The sequence below is a fragment of the Microtus oregoni genome, unplaced genomic scaffold (genome assembly GCF_018167655.1).
Source record: "Microtus oregoni isolate MIOR12 unplaced genomic scaffold, Mior012 000092F_000, whole genome shotgun sequence".
Lineage (NCBI taxonomy): Eukaryota > Metazoa > Chordata > Mammalia > Rodentia > Cricetidae > Microtus > Microtus oregoni.
Genome location: NW_024544601.1, coordinates 2164242 through 2181463, shown reverse-complemented (window position 1 = coordinate 2181463; position 17222 = coordinate 2164242). Strand labels below are relative to the sequence as shown.

Here is a 17222-nt window from a genome sequence, read left to right as displayed (position 1 = left end):
CTGGGCCCACCATCCATGAAGAGATAGTAGTTTCTTAAATGAGGGTCATGACTCTACATGGGAGTATGTAACTGAATGTGAGGACCATGGGAAAAAAATGGCAACATTAGAAGGCTTTTATAATATAATCACTAAAAAATAATTCAAAGTCAAATGTATAATAAGTGTGGGGTTTTTCTGCGAGTGTTGCCCTTGTTGGATCATGCAACTTTACTGCAGCCTTGGTTCTAAAGACACCACGATTGCACTTCGCACTGCACATGTCTGCATGTCAGGCAACACCAATGAAAGCTGTTGGAAACACCTCGGCTCGGATTCAAGACTATTATGTTAGGAATTGCCGGGTTTGTGTTGTATATACAAAATTTCCTTCTATTATGGAAACATAATGGTTTAATTATAGAAAACATTAAAAAAAATATTTCTGACTGTCATTCCTCAACATGTAAGTAGCAAATGAGTATATCTTTGAATTGTGTTGTGTTATAATGTTTGAATTTAAAAATTGCTATTTGAGTTGATGACTTAAGTTTCATAAAATATTGTTCGGTGAGTTTTGGTATGTTACTAGAAGAAAATTTCCAACAATGTCTGAAATTGCCTCCAAGTTGTGTCTCTTTGTTCTATGTACTCCTGAGAAGCACAGTCCTCAACACAGATGGATATGAAATCAAAATATTGGTCAGCTCTCAAAGATCTATGCCCTGTGGAATTGAATATTCAGCTAAGATTTAATTCTTTATGTGAAAACAAACATATCCATCTCATTGGTTTCAAAAATGCTTTCATCTGTAACAAATGGATAAAATACATATATGCTGAGAATTGTTCCAGCAAATTTCTTTCTGATTTATTGTTAGTAAATGTTTGATTGGTGTGCCCATGTGAAGAATGCTGCACTCAACAGCCTGCTCCCCTGCCTCTGCCTCTGCCAGCAATACTTCATCTTGTCATTCTTGTCTGGAGATAACTTCTAGACCACGTCTCCTTAGTGCCTACACGCCCTGATTCCAGTCTCCTTCCAGCAGTTATTGGGCACCTCTGGTAGAGCAAGGACTGGGAGAAATTTGATTTGACGAGACAATTCAGGGAACAGTAAAAAAAAAAAAAAATCAGCTCTGACCCCCTGCACGTGGGGCCTTGTATTAATATGCTGGTGTGCGGCCTGCTCTGGCGAGGCCCCTGGGTGGTCTGGAGGCTTGCAGGCAAGGACAATCCAGGGCGGTGGGAACCAGAAGCCCTAATCCCAAGTCTGAAGAGGAAGAATGGTTCAGGAACCGATGGCTGACAGTATTGATGCATTGGTCTTCCCTCCACCTCCGCCACAGATTTCTTAAAGGCCACAGTAGAACTCATTCTCCCGCTTTTGTAAATGCTGAGCTGCCTTCAGCAAATAAGAGATGCTTATTTCAGGATGAACAAAATGAGCACCAGTATGTCCAATTTGTTTTTTTTTCTCCCAAGTTTATTTAAGCAGAAAAGGCCATGACGGATGACATCTGTGCCGTCCACATTTGTCACATGCATGTCACATTTCTGTTAACATGCAGCTTTTGAAAGTACATTTCATAGTTCTCCATTATCTTCTGTTGTCCTCCTGTTTTTATCTGATCAATTAGGAGGTAGCTTTTGACCAGCCAGCCATTAGGCAGAGAGCCCTGTATTTACCTACTTGACAGAGCCTGAACTTCCGCATCTCTAAAGAATGATTTTAAAAACTAAGATATTAACTTTACATAGATATTAATTTTCCTAAAATAAACTTGAAAATTAAAAAGGAAAAAAGAAACCAGAAAACCAGAATAGTAGATTGAGACTAAAAAAAAAAAAAAAAAAAATCTTCCGCTTGGCTTTTTTCAGTTTACATCACAGTAGCGTAGCGCCACGTTGCCATCTAGTGTTGTGGGTCAGTATTGCGTGTGGCAGAAGCAATGAGCACGGAGCACTTTTGTTGTCTGGCTCCTGTGAGTTCACTGGAGCTCGGAAAGACGAGCGCAGTACTTTTCTGTACTTGGAAGACTCCGGATACCATTTGATAAAGTCAGTCTTCCTTCTCATTCTTATCCTCTCAATGTTGAATAAATAGCCAAGTCCTTCTGAAATAAACCTCACAGTTGGTGGCCTGAGAACAGCACCCTGCCATTTGCTGTTAAAGTGGTGTGAGTTCAAGGCTAGCCTGAACTGTATACACAGTGAGACCTTGCCGCAAAAAAGACAAGGGCCTCTTCTTGGATGGAGCTCTGTGGTACATCTCCTGCTTGCTTAACATGTACAAGGACCCTCATCCTACAACAAGCGCTATGAAAAAACACACAAGGAAGGTGGGAGAGGTATTCTCTCCCTTGACTTTCATCTGCTCGGAGATGTCCTCCGAGACAGAAGAGGCTGTGGAAGAAAGAGCTGACAGAGCAGTTGAGAAGGATCCTTGTCTCTCAGCTGCAGCTGACGCGAACCTAAGCAGGGGCTTTAAGGGAGATTGCGGTTGATGAGGAAAGCCTGCATGAAGGTTACACGTTTACTGAGTGGAGCAATATCATCAGGGGCAAGTCTTTCTTCTGCTCTCTGCTAGCTGTGGGAGCCTGAGCAGGTCACTTGGCCTTTCTGTACTTCAGTTACCTCATCTGTAAGACTGGAACAAAGATGCTGACACATGTTGCCTACACTGGCTTCAAATTCCTGACCTTAAGTGAGCCCCTTGCATAGCTGGGCTCGAGTTGTTTACCACGGTGCTAGTCCAGACAACCATCGCTAGAGTCCTTCACTCATGGCTCAACATTTGAGTCATTTTTAAATAAGTTTCTTAACTTCTTTTAGCCCGAGTCTCAATGTTTGTTTGTTTACAAATACCTCATACTTAGCCTGTTGGGCAGTCAGGATAGATCATTTTAACGCACTCTCCTGCTATAGAACAAAATCTTTTCAGTAATAATCATGAAATGAAAGTAATATAATGACCCAAAAGAAACACAGATTATGAAAATATTTGTTTTATTGAAAATCTATGTCAGTAAAAAAAACAAAAGAAAATAAAAAGCAAGTATTACCATGATAAAGAAAAGGAATTGGCTTACTATTTTATTTACATGAATATATGTTTTAAGAAATAGACTACATGAGTTAAAACATCCCACTGAGTAGACATTGCAGGGTCCCAGGTTTGATTGGCGTGTGGAATGACAGACGTGAGCATCTTGAGCTCTGATTCTTCCTTCTGAAACCATTGTATTCTTGTGATTTCGGAACTACTCTATGAATGCAGCAGGATGTAGAAGCACAGACAGTGGAGGGGTAAACTGCATAAGAAGTGAGCTGAAATTATTATTATTATTTCAAATAAGCTAAAACTTATTCAAGAATTGAATGTTTGTGGCAGGGTCCACATGGATCAGTGAACTCACTGGAGTCTTTTGCACTTATTATTAGAGGGTAAGTGATGAAAATGGGCCACATTGAGGTACATACAAAATGTATATATATATATATATGTGTGTGTGTGTGTGTACATGTAACTTACAAGTCATCAGGAATTTCTGTAACTGTAGAACTTGATCAGGGTAACTGAGGGGCAATGGAAAGAGCATTGTATTACTGATGTTTAAAATAGTGAGTGTGTGGAAAAACAAAACACAGAAGATCAGTTTGTATTTGATTTATCATTCTTTTCGATTTTTCCCGCAAGTCATGCATTTTCTTATTGCTTGTACCTGGGGCAGAATGAATACTCCCCCGTCCTGTCCTTGGTACTCAGTGTTTCCAGCTGCCAGGATAATGCATGTCCAATATTATCCCATGAGTCATCTTCTCTGCCGCTCTTCTGCCCACTCACATCCTGTTCCCCATCTTCTAATAAACAGATGAATACATGATTTTGAACCTGATTCAAGTGACCAGTGAATGAATGGGCAGCTAAATGCCTTACATTATTTTAAGACAAATAACCAGCAACTTAGGCCTTAATTCAGAAACGTGGCCCTTCTTTTGAATTCCTCCCAAAATGTCTTTTGATATCAAAAGGAAGGGTTGTTCTTAGCTGTATCAGCGCATGGCCAAGGGGAGGGGGGTCGCCCTGGGAGTTGGTTGGCAAAATTGCCACTTGCTTCTTGGAGCTGTTCTTTGCCCTTAGTATCCTCCACTGTGTGTCACAAAACACTTGGTTTACCTGTCTTCTGGTAGGTTAGGCCAATGGCGGGCAAACCAAGAGTGGAGGAAAACTGGAAGAAGCCAGACTATCTCTCCACCCTCCCGCTGCCTCAGGCAGCTGCTCCACAGAGACACATTTCCTGAAAAGTTAATGAAGCTGAGGCTCCAGGGCCTCTCAAGTGCACAGGCCTCTTCCAGTGTCCTGTGTGCATACTCTTGAGCAGTTTTATTGAAATATAATTTACGTGCCATAAAATCCACCCATTGTGAGTCTATGGTTCAATGGTTTTTACTAAATTTATTGAGTTGTATAACCATCACCGCAATCCAGTTTTAGAACACGTCCATCACCCCCAAAACTCCCCTGTGTCTGTTTTCACTCAATCCTGGCTCCCAACCCCAGGCTCTAGTAACCACTAATTTGCTTTCTGTCTCTATGGATTTGCTTATCCCAAACATTTCCCATCAATGACATTTTAGTATGAGGTCTTTTGTAACTAGTTTCCTTCACCGTGCCAGGCATTTTTGAGGTTCATCCATGCAGGAGTAGACATCAGTAATTTACTCTTTTATATTGCCAAATACAGTTTCATTTGCTGGACGTTTCTTATTTTATTAGAATATTCACCAATTGAAAGACCTATGTCTTATTTTGCATTTGTAAGTTTGTGTCTCTTCTGAAAAGCATTCCGCAGATTCTATAACCTCCCAGTCTCTGAAGCCCAGAGATTCCCTCATCTCTGTGTCTCTAGCCCTGTGGCAGGCAGCCTCAAAGAGAGGCTCTGGTGTACCTGCTTCTAGGTATCAGTCCACTGTCCTTCAATATGGGATTGACTTAGGGGTTTCATTCAACCATAGAAAATGGGGCTTAAAATTTGGGATGCCATTTCCAAGAGTGTTAGACAAAAAGTACTGTGCCTTCTATTTGGCTCTTTTCTGCCACATGCCTTTTCTCTTAAAGCGAAGAATTGATGCTTTTGTCCAGTAAAGGGAGGCTTGCCCTGTCCATGTGATTGAGCCTGGAAGCTTGCTGTCCCCTTGTTGAATGTATATGTAACTACAGCCCTAAGAGATACCTTCATGAGAATCCTTGAGCCAGAACCACCAGCTAAATAAACAACTCAATTTCCTGACCTTCAGGCACTTTAAGGTACTAAGTCCTGTGCTTTTAGCAACTAGGATTTGGTATCATTTGTTAAGCACGATAGACACATACAGTCCTGTCCTAAAGCTATAACTTTCCACTGTGGTCAGTCTTTGTGTTCCCTTCTAGGTTTCCTTGTTGGTCTTTCCTTCTCCAAGGCACTGTCTAAACTTCTTTTGTTATTAGCCTCCTCTGTTTGAAACACGTAGAACAGTGTCCACGTCTGACTTGGGTGGGGACATCTCTTCTGTGACACAGCCTTCTTGAGCCTTCACAAGGCTGTTTAGAGAAAGAAAAAAAAGCAGTGTGGGGGAATGAAAATTCTGGAGGCCCTAAAAGCAGGCTTCACAAATAAAATAGGACAAGGCAGAAAGCCACCTGGTGAGCTTGCAGACAGCACAGCAAGAGTTCTGAGAGGTGATGACAGATTGACTGAGTGGTCTTCTCACCTTCTTCTCCACCTTGAGATTTATGGCGCAGGGATAGATATGTGAGCAACACTGTGTCCTTGCCAATGGCAGCGTCAGGGTTTGGGATTCCCCTCCGAGGCTGTTGGGACAGGCAATGTTGGCGTCTGCACAGGGCAGGACCGGATCATGATCGTATGGGGCCAAATCTCACTCTGGTAGGGCTCAAGTAGCCTTGCCTCACTGAGGGATTCATGCTACTCATACTCTGACTTGCTTGCTGTGGGAACAGATTTAAGCCCCCATGAGAATGTACCACCAATGTGTACACAATCCTGTGGAGGGAGGCGAGTATACTGGGAAGTCCAGTGCATCCTTGGCCCTCTGGTTGATAAAGAACCTGATCTTCTCTAGATCAGTAGAGGCAAACAGAAAAGAAGCCCTTGGAACTGGCTTCTTGTCTTCCCATCCCTATTTGGTGGGGAGGAGAGGCTGTTGCCTAGGGGAACCCTTTTTACTGGACACTGTTTTGCTTCCAGCCCTCTGCGCTATTATTGCTTCTGCTGGGTGGAGGCTCAAGAGTAAATTGACCACCAAGAAAGCCCCATGGCATCCTTGATCCCTTTGGGGTTGAGTGGTCCATGCCAGCCGCAATCATTCTTAACGTACACCCTGTGCCTGTGGTCCATTGCTTCTGGAATCTTCTCCCTTTTTCCTGTGTGATTTCATGGACCAGCACCTTCAGCCCCACTCCCAGCTCTGACAGAGGCATTGGCAGCTTCCTCTGACACAACTGGGCTTCGAAGCTCTCCCTGAGTTGCAGAGGTGATGGATTGCCTTGGAGTTATCATGCCTTTCGCATCACTGCAGACACCCAGCTGACAGAGGGACAGACAGAATGTTGGCAATAGGTGAGTCTGATGTCAGAAACCCTGTACGCAGTTGGTTTCTGAGAGCATAGTCTGAACAGTGAAGAAGGGCATACAAAGCAGGAAATTAGGACTCAAATGGCTGGGAGGATTACAAGATTGATTTCACTCTTGCTGCAACTGTCAGCTGCTTGGGGAATCTGAGCCCAGGCCTCAGCTAGAGCTGGGGAGAAGTTAAAGACAATAGCTAATAAGAAAAATGCTTCCCCTGCCTTCTAAGGACCGGTGCAGTTTTCTCTTGCTGGAATAGATTTCACTAAGCAACTCAGTATTGACCCTCATTTACATCTTCATTAAATATTAATCTGCTCTCCTGTAATTGTTCATTGCTTTTAAATCTGGGCTGGATTGTGTGGCACCGTGCTGAGTGTTCACCTCTGCTGTGGGCCCCCTGATCTCATTGGGATGGCATCATCAAACTCAGTCCAATGCAGGGGACAAGCACAAAAGCCCAGAAGTCACTCAGTGCCCACCAGTGTGTCTAATGGTTATTACGGGTGTGATGATGAGATGTCACACAGCCTTCAAGGGCTCTGCAGGTGAATTACCTATCACTTAGTCCTTTCTCTGTTAGTGTGCCCATAAATGCAGCAAAGCACATATGGGAAAGATTTGGTTAAAAAAGCTTTTGCGGGAGGTGGGTGGAGAGAAGAAGGCTCAGCAGTTAAGAGCACTTGTTGCAGAAAACCCAAGTTGGAGTCCCAGTAACCACAACAGACTGTAACTCCAGTTACAGAGATTCCAATGCCTTCTTGTGACATCAATGGGCTTCTGCATGTATGTAATGTGCATACATACACTCAGGCACACACAAAATAAATAAATATCAGAAAGTTCTCCAGTGTTTTTAATTTGGGGACCACAAATGAGCTAGGTTTCCAGGCATCATAAGCTTAATGAGCTGGAAACCAGAAGGCACCCTTATGTTACGGATGTGGAAGCAGGATCTAAGGGCAAGCAAGGACTAATGTAAACACAGACTTGAAGTTTGGCAAGCAACTTGTTGTGGGGTTTTGACTGTTTTGCCATTGGCTTTTGGGGCAGCAAACCCTAGGGCGTGGTCTTGTCTGTGTCTGTGACTGCAAAAGAGGTGAGGGAGAGGGGTCGTTTAGATTTTACTTCCGTAATGCAGGCCTAATCCTCTGTCAGGACCCTTCATGTGAAATTCCTTAATTAAGCTGGGATAAAGTTTGAATGGCCAACAAGTTCCCAGAAGCTACATGCTTACCCATGTATCTTCATAGTGCCAGCAATGTTCCTTTTAGAAAACAAGAATGCTGTCTAATACCATCTCTCCTATCCATCAGAGTGGTATTTTCTATTCCAGTGGATGCCTGAAACTGGAAATTATAGCAAACCTTACATACACTATGAATTTTTTTGTACATGCAGTCCTATGGTAAAATTTATTTTACAATTTGGCACAGTGAGAGAGTAACAGTAACAATTAGTAATAAAATAGCAGAATTACATTATATCATGTGAAAGGAATATTACAATAGAGTATTATAATACACTGTAATAAAATCAGCAACTCTTCTCTCTCTCAACGTGTAATTTTCCACCGAATATTTTTGGATCATGGCGATCAAAACCGCAAAAACCAAAATTGCGGGTAAGGGGAGTTACTGTAACAATAATAATTGTGTGAGCTGGAGCTCAATATTAAAAGAAAAAAATTGGAAACAGCTATCAACACAGGCTCAAATAATCTAGATTGTTGGCATTCATTTTGTTGTTGTTGTTGTTGCTAGGAGAGCGTCAAGCTAAGCACAAGACTAAATGGGCCCCACTTAATATGCAGAAGAAAATCCACAAACTAGATCTTTATTCTTGTACTTTAAAGCTGGATGAGAAACAAAATTGGCTACAAATACAGGCTCATCACAAGAAATGGCTCGGAAAAAGAAAGACCCAATACTGTTGTGGCCCCCTCATATTAGCTTAGGTTGACCTCATTGGCTACGCGTATTCATTTGAGCCCAGTGAGAATAAATTATCATTCACCTATGTTTTGCATTGGAGTTTCTGTCAACAAGTAATCAAGTCTCTCCAGATGTTTCATTTACTATAACAAAGCCACTGTCATGAACAATAACGCACAGATGTTCCCTTTGAAAAACAGATTAAAAATGTTTTTGTTAATGTTTTCAAATTATCAAATGAATTGGGAAGAATATGGGTACAAAATTGGTTTCAGGACTATCTATTTGAAACTCGATTTAAAAAAAAATTAATTAACTGTAACCTCTTTGGATAAGGTTAATCAAACTTCAACAAATAAAGCAGAGAACTAAAGGGCATGGGTTTTGTTGTCAAGTGATACTCTGAAATTCTCTTTCTTACAGAAGTATTTTCCTGCAGTCTGCTTCATTTTGTTCGCACACCCTTTATTTCTCTCACCATGCTTTGACATGGGGTCTATTTGCTATTGTGTTTGAGTCTTTGTTTCTGGAACTTCTCCCCCCCCACTTCATTTATTTTCTAATTCTTTTCTAAGATCTGAAAGCTCCATTCACAGCCCTTGTTAGCCATAGCATTTCAGAATTCTGCCATTACCGATTTAAGCCACTCTTTAGAGCTCTCTGGTTTTCTTGTTTTCATTTTAACCTCATTTTGCATTATTACATAATAGATTTCATTTGTCTTATTTTTCTGCTGTGTCTTTGTTAACTGTTGTTACACAGTTTGATTCATTCCCTCTTTTCACAGATGTTTCTGTAAGGGCTTGGATCATGAACACTTTATTGTTCACATTTAAGAGAGCTATCTTCTTATGCTTTTAGGGTAAGGATTGGGAAGAGGGAACAAGCAAGTGAGGAGTGCTGTTATGGACAGAATGTTTGTCACCTGCCCTCCTCCAATTTATGGCTTGAAATTCTCACTCCAATGTTATGGTATTAGAAGGCAGGGGCTTTGGGAGGTGATTAACTCATGGGGTTGAATCCACTGTGAATGGGATTAGTGCCTTTACACAGAAAACTCACAAATGCAACTCTCCTCAACATAAGAGAAGGATAGAAGGAGTTGGTGGTCTGCAACCTAGAAGGGATTTCTCCTTAGAACCCAACTGTAATACCAGTTTGATCTCAGACTTTCTGGCCTTTAGAATTGTGAGTACTAAGTACCTCTGATTTATAGACTTCCTAGATTAAGCACATGGTACGTGATATGTAGTATAGTACACAGTACCTAGTACCTGGTACTTAGTGTATATAGTTCACCTATATATAATTCAGCACAAAGAGATTAATGCAGCTGTTTCTATATTCCTCTGTCTGCAGGCTCCTGTCTGCTTTGACTGGGAAGCAGCGCTGGCCTCGTGGGCCTATGGCTTTTGCAATCACATGGGGTCCTCCCTGTTTTGTGTTTCATGCTCTGTTGATGCAGTTATGAAATTTTTAATAGAGTTTTGAACAAGGAGTTTTGGATTTTCATTTTGTACCATGCCCTGTAAATTATGTATCCAGTTCCACTACGGAGTATTTAAAACCATGGTCTTTGCAGGGAGGCCAGTGGTAAGGGAGGAGCTAATACTGTTGCTTAGCTGAATTGATATAGTATCAAACTACTTTTTAAATATGTGTGCTTATACCATAGACAAAGGCTACTCTCCGTCTTACAGAGAAGCCTCTTCTTGCAGTGAATGGAGGAGAAAGGAGCGACCCACAGTTGCACAGAATACTGAAAACCAAGGATGATGAAAGGCTCAGTCCTAAATAAGACATTTATACCAACCTTTTAAGGCTCAGGGAGCATTGCAGGAAACTGGGAGTGAAGAATGTAAGAGGTGAAAGATATGGAGAAGGGATCTGAAATGCCATCTTTTAAGAATGCCATGGACATGGCAATCATGAAGTTAAAGTAAATGTGCCTACTGGCAGTGTATCCACACACATTGGGCACTCCTAACAGGTATAGGTGGGGAAAGGCCTCTTGGGGCCCTGTCGTTTACTGTTGATCTTTTAGCAACCAACCAGTTCCTGGAGAGAGGAAGTCATAATATTCAGGTGTGTACTCATTGGTGATCTCCCTGGGCTCTAAGGTGTAGTTCCAAACCTGTCCTCATAAAGAGACAGTCCTAGACAAATGTGGCACACAAAAAAAGGCAGGAAGTCATGAATATTAGGAGGCCTTGTTCAGAAGGGGGGCGGGCAACAGGGGAAGGGAAGTAAGAAAGGGTGTAGGAAAGAGTAATCAGAATGAATCATATTGCAAATAACAGAATTTATTAATAAAACCAAAATATGAAACAAGAACAAACAAACAGAAAACATCCCTGTTCTGTCCATGTAGCTGCTTGCGCATTTCTGACATCTGTGTCCTCAGGAACACTCTTGCCAACATGGGAACAGTCTCTGTTTCTCACTTTGTCTCTCCCTCTATCTCTGACTATTTTTCTCTCCTCCTCTGTCTCTCTCTCTCTCTCTCTCTCTCTCTCTCTCTCTCTCTCTCTCTCTCTCTCTCTCTGTATTCCACTTTCAAAATGATTTTGTGGATCTGGGGTCTTCTGAATGGGAGGTGGTATTCTGAAGTTTCTTGGTCCTTGTGTGCTTAATCCATTTATTTCTCTTGGAACTTTCCTACAGCCACTTAGAGGATGCTCATGACCCTTTCTGGACTCACCTTCAGGTACAAGCAATGAAGTGACTTCTCATTCAAGATGGCACATTCTTCTTTTGGAAGTTAGTATCCAGTGGCAAGTTCTGTGGCCCAGGTTTGTTGTGGGGCTCAGACACCCCTTTTCTTTTCACTCCATGAAGTCTGTATAACAGCTAAACCCATGGTGGTGCTACTACTGCTAAGGATTGACCACCATCCACATTCTGGAAGTACTCGTCATTTATTTATGGAAAGATGCTAGACATTAGACCTTTGCTAGTCCAGTTGTTAGGTGGGGATTTGAAAATACTTTAAAAACTGCATTGTCATCATGATCTTGTTGCAACCATAAGCTAAGAATGTTTGGATTTGATTACTATAAAATCACTAACCTTTAACTATGTATGAAACAAAATTCTTTTTTTTTATTAAAGATTTTTGCCTCCTCCCCGCCACCCCCTCCCATTTCCCTCCCCCTCCCCTGATCAAGTCTCCTTCCCTCGTCAGCCCGAAGAGCAATCAGGGTTCCCTGCCCTGTGGGAAGTCCAAGGACCACCCACCTCCATCCAGGTCTAGTAAGGTGAGCATCCAGACTGTCTAGGCTCCCCCAAAGCCAGTACGTGCAGTAGGATCAAAAACCCATTGCCATTGTTCTTGAGTTCTCAGTAGTCCTCATTGTCCGCTATGTTCAGAGAGTCCGGTTTTATCCCAGGCTATTCCAGACCCAGGCCAGCTGGCCTTGGTGAGTTACCGATAGAACATCCCCATTGTCTTAGTGTGTGGGTGCACCCCTCGCGGTCCTGAGTTCCTTGCTCTTGCTTTCTCTCCTTCTACAAATGGACGGAAATAGAAAACACTATCCTGAGTGAGGTAAGCCAGACCCAAAAAGAGGAACATGGGATGTACTCACTCATATTTGGTTTCTAGCCATAAATAAAGGACATTGAGCCTATAATTCGTGATCCTAGAGAAGCTAAATAAGAAGGTGAACCCAAAGAAAAACATATAGGCATCCTCCTGAATATTAACCTTCATCAGGCAATGAAAGGAGACAGAGACAGAGAACCACATTGGAGCACTGGACTGAAATCTCAAGGTCCAAATCAGGAGCAGAAGGAGAGAGAGCATGAAACAAAATTCTTGTTTTTTAAACTAATGATATATTTTAAAATTTATTTTTTTTATGTGCACTGGTGTTTTGCCTGTATTTATGTTTGTGTAAGGGTGTTGGACCCGCCATGTGGGTGCTGGGAATTGAACCCAGATCCTCTGGACAAGCAGTCAGTGCTCTTAACTGCTGAACCATCTTTCCAGTCATAACTAATCCTATTTTAATAGTCCAATCCCAATTATATTCATTATGGAGTAGAATATAGTATTTTGAAATATGTAAACAATGAAGAAAGATACATCGGGTTTTCAGATTGCTGTCTGTAAAAAATGCTACCTATAACCAATTGCTTATGTGTTACCCATTAGCCAGTAGACCCTGGAAATCAGTGAGTAGTGTTGAGTCAGTCTCATATCTAGCAAATGAAGATAATTGTAGCTATTGCCCTAGATTATCCAGAGATTTGATAAGATAACTTCTTGAAAGAGACTGGGCCAGTGAAAGGATGTAGTTATCAGTCAACATGCATTATCTTTCCCCCTTCTCCTTTCATACTATGCAAGGACCAATATATTCTCCATGACTAAGAATAAATTGAAAATGTAATTGATGTTGAAGGCCATTGGGCATATCTTTTCTTTAATGATTCAGAAGCTACCCTGAGATTCTGCAATGCACAATCATTATATTAACCCAAATAATCTACTTAGATCCTGCAATCATTGTTATAACAATTATAATTAATTTTCTGACTCTATCTGTATGCCTATTTGCTTATCTGTGCATCTGCCTGCTTTCCTACCTAAATATATGTCTATATATCTACATGTTTTAGTAAGTATTTTTGAAATATGTAAACAGGAGATTGGCCAATTTATCTGATGTGGGATTCCCCTCTGTAAGCTATGAATATATTGTATTACCATTGGTTATTAAAGAAGCTTTTTCAGCCAATGGCTTAGTAAAGTAAAGCTAGGCAGGAAGTCTGAACAGAGCTATAGAAAGAAAATAGGTGGAGTCAGGGAGACACCATGTAGCTGCTGAAGGAGAAAGACACCAGCCACGAGCCAGAACCTTACTGGTAGGCCACAGCCTCGTGATGATGCACAGATTAATAGAAATGGGTTAATTTAAGATGTGAGAGTTGCTTAATAAGAATTATGAGCTAATAGGCCAAGCAGTGTTGTAATTAATATAGTTTCTGTGTTATTATTCATGTCTGGGCAGCTGGGAAACAAATAGTCTCTACCTACAAAATGGCACCAACGTGGGGCAACTACATCCACATAAAGACTGAGAGAGTTTGGAAAGGAACTCTAGACACAAAAGAACAGAGTTAAGCTTCTTAATAGCTGCATTTTATTCAGACAAGTTCTGTTTGCTGGTGGTGAGCAGATGCATGGCTCCTTTATGAGAAGGCTTCTTAACTCAGCATTAGCAGCAAAAAACTGTGTGGCTTCCTTAAGAAATGGCTTCCTGGTTCATGCTGGCAGAACAAATGCTGGCTCTTTTGGGAGGTCCTGTACTTAAATGGGGTCTGTGAGCAGCTTGTTACAAATTGCTTAATGGCCACATAGAGCCACTGTGGACCTGGAGCTGGGGTGGGATTCATGGCTCACAGAGGCAGTGAACATGCTGCTGCCATGTTGGATTTGGCAGAAAAAAACAGGCAGGGCCACCACGCCCATTTAGCACTTAAAAAACAAAAGTGCTCCTGGTCAGAAAATGGTTACAGATAGGCAATAACGACAGATTCAGGCAGAAATAAACCTCTGAATGGGTCACAGTGTGTTTAAAAATGTATGTAGGCTCAGGAGAGAGAGGAAAATGTATAGACAGTTATAGAACAGTAAAAGTAACATAAAAGGGTACAGACAGTCATAGATAAAAGAAGTAAAGAAAAGTAAGCCACATAAAGTTAGAAAATACACAGAGAATCTAGATTATGTATATTATTGTGAATTTGCTGACTGTGAATGAGCTAAGTACAGGGAGACATTTCATTGTATGGGCTGTTAAGCTAAACTAATATATCTATATTAAAGGTATCTTGACTTCAAAATTTGGGTCTAAGGATATGTTGCTTTGGAAAAGAGGTCCTGCTTTTGTATCTACAGAGGATAGAAAGCTGTAGATTCCTTACCAGATAATATGGTTTGATCAAACAAGACCCCCTGAAGCAATGACCCAAATGGTCCAACATCCATGAAAGCTTCAGGACTGCTGGCTGAGATGGACTTACCATACAGGATACTCCATGGCAGACCTGATTAACAGCACCCTCAATCCGCAGGTAGTACTCTAAAAAAAAACTAATCCCAAATATTGTTTATAAATAATTGTTTTCATTTAAACAGAGTTGACTTAAGTGATTAATGGTCACAGTCAATTTCTTTAAAAAAATAAGGAGGCCCTTCACTCCTTGCCTCTCAGGCCAGGTTTCTGCTGAGGGCTCTACTCTCTTTCTTCCTGTCCACACTTCCCAGAAATCATGGCAGACATTCCTCAAGTCCACTACCCGAAGATTCTGTCCTCCATTTGAAGGTTGTTGCTGAACTTCAGCTCCCCCAGGACGAACAGCAAGCACAGCTGTTGCAGTGGGCTGAGAAGAGAAGGGGTTCACTGCAGCTGTGCTGTGTGAAGCTGAAGATTGGGACACTACCATTCTACAGGGTTAGGGGTGTCTTAAAAATTTTATAGCCAGAGTTCATCAAGGATTTGGAACTGAATACAGTGTGCAATCTCTCCACCCTGGCACATTTTGGTCCTTACATCAGCAAGATGAGCCATCTTCACAAAGTCATAGTCATCCGCATCTTCAGAGGAAGGACTACCACTGCCATGGAAGACAAGAGGGTCACCAAGATCATGTCTGTGTTCTCCAAGCTCAGCTGTCTCCAGCATCTTAGCCTGGATGATGTCTATTTTGTCAATGACCACATGAAACTCTTGCTTAGGTGCCTGAAGATGCTCTTGGAGTCCCTGTCCATCTCCCTCTGCCAGTTCTCACAGTCAGACTTGGATTCCTTTGCCCAGTGGACTCACTGTCAGCTTAAACATCTGTACTTGAGAGGGGTCATTTTAAGTGATTTGAATTTCTTGCCTCTCAAATTTTTCTTAGAGAGTGTTGCATACACTCTGAAGACCCTGAAACTGAAAGATTGTAAGATGAAGGACCTCAGGGTCCTTCTCCCTGCCCTGAACCAATGTTCCCAATTCACCAGCATCAATTTCTATGATAATGATTTATCAATCGACATCCTGAAAGAACTTCTCCACCACACTGCCAACCTAAGCCAGCTGACCAAGGAGCTATACCCTGTTCCTAAGGAGGTCTACAATCACTTGGGTTATATCAATGTAGAGGAATTTTCCCAGTGTTGTGCTGAGCTGAAGAACACACTCATCACAGAAAGGCAGTTCATGTCTATCTGCTTTGGTAGCAATGCCTGTTATGACGGTGGTAAGCGTTACATCTTTGAACTGGAGACCACACTTTGCAATTGCTGACTCTAAATTCCTTCCTGACCGAGAAATGAGGCATAGGGGCAGGCCTCTCATCCAGGGGACACCAGAACACAGCTTTAAACATTACTCCGTGTGATGGAAATAAAATTATGTGTTGCGGGGATACAAAAAAAAATAAGGAGGATATGATATAGAGATTAATACTTTGCATTGGTGTGGAATTTGGTCTATTGATACAAATATAAGGTTGATGTTGTTACACTGTATGTATGTATTTCTGCTCTTGTTTAAGGTATTGTGTTTGTGCAGCTCATTTAAAAATGTCGTGTATAGTTAAGAAATACAGATTAATAGATAGTCATCTATACTAGTCAAACTTGTAGTCATGTTAGATTTTCTAGATGTACAGAGATATATTTCAAATGGATAGGTATACTTCAAACCCTTAATATTTACAGAATATTGCATTTAAAATGTTTTAAGAACTTAGAACTTTTCATGATAATGAGACACATCTGCTACTAGCAGGAACAATGTACTTCAAGAGAATGATGGGCATTGAAGAGGTACCTTATGGAGTTGGTTAGGCATTTGGGCAAGAAACTCCTTGCCTGGACTGCTTGATGGTATGCTGTATGAACTGGATATGCAGGACCCACATAAAAATGACTGCTGAACTTACCTAAGGGTGAGACAGTCTTGCAGGGTTCCTGCTTCATGAAAGAGGCTGCCAAACATTCTTCAGGATACAGAAAAGAGTGACTGACAAACTGCCATTCATGAAAGAGGCTGCCAAACATTCTTCAGGATACAGAAAAGAGTGACTGACAAACTGCCAATAGAGGGTAAACAGTCTTTCAAATTTCCTGCTTCATAGAAAAGTCTGCTAGATACTATGGGACTGTAGGCTGAAGATGGATGCCCCAATGTTACAGGAGAACTTTGGGTGATTGTCCAGGCATCGAGATGTCTCTGTCAGTTCTAAAGTTTTTGGAAGCTGTTTACTGCCAAGCCTCCTTAGCCTTATTCCCCAGGGAAAGGTGAGTGTGCTATCTGCCCTTTCCACAGCCCCATGATGCAGGACAATCAGATAAGATAGGAAGTCAAGTCAACGCAGGAACTCGGTTTATTACTGTGAGCATCAGCTTATATAGGTTAAGTGACATCGTGTGATGTGGGGGTACCTCCAGTCAATGAGAAAGAGCCAAGCCCTCCCTCTGGCTGGAGGGGTGTCTACATAGATTTTACTGTCTCATCCTCACTTGGTAGCTTTGAGACTATCTTTCAAATTTGAGCCAGGCTTTTCTCTGTCCTATAGGCCTCGAGGTACAGGTCCTGAAATAATTTTGGCCCAACATCTCCCTCCTTTTTTGTTTTATATCCTACCCCTACCCCTGTCACCAAACCAGAATAGCCCACCT

The 17222-nt window shown here is 41.7% G+C and overlaps 1 pseudogene; it reads left to right on the top strand.

The window, feature by feature from the left end:
• The first annotated feature begins 8201 nt into the window (after positions 1–8201).
• On the top strand, positions 8202–15843 carry LOC121442560 (annotated as a pseudogene).
• Positions 15844–17222: the final 1379 nt, after the last annotated feature.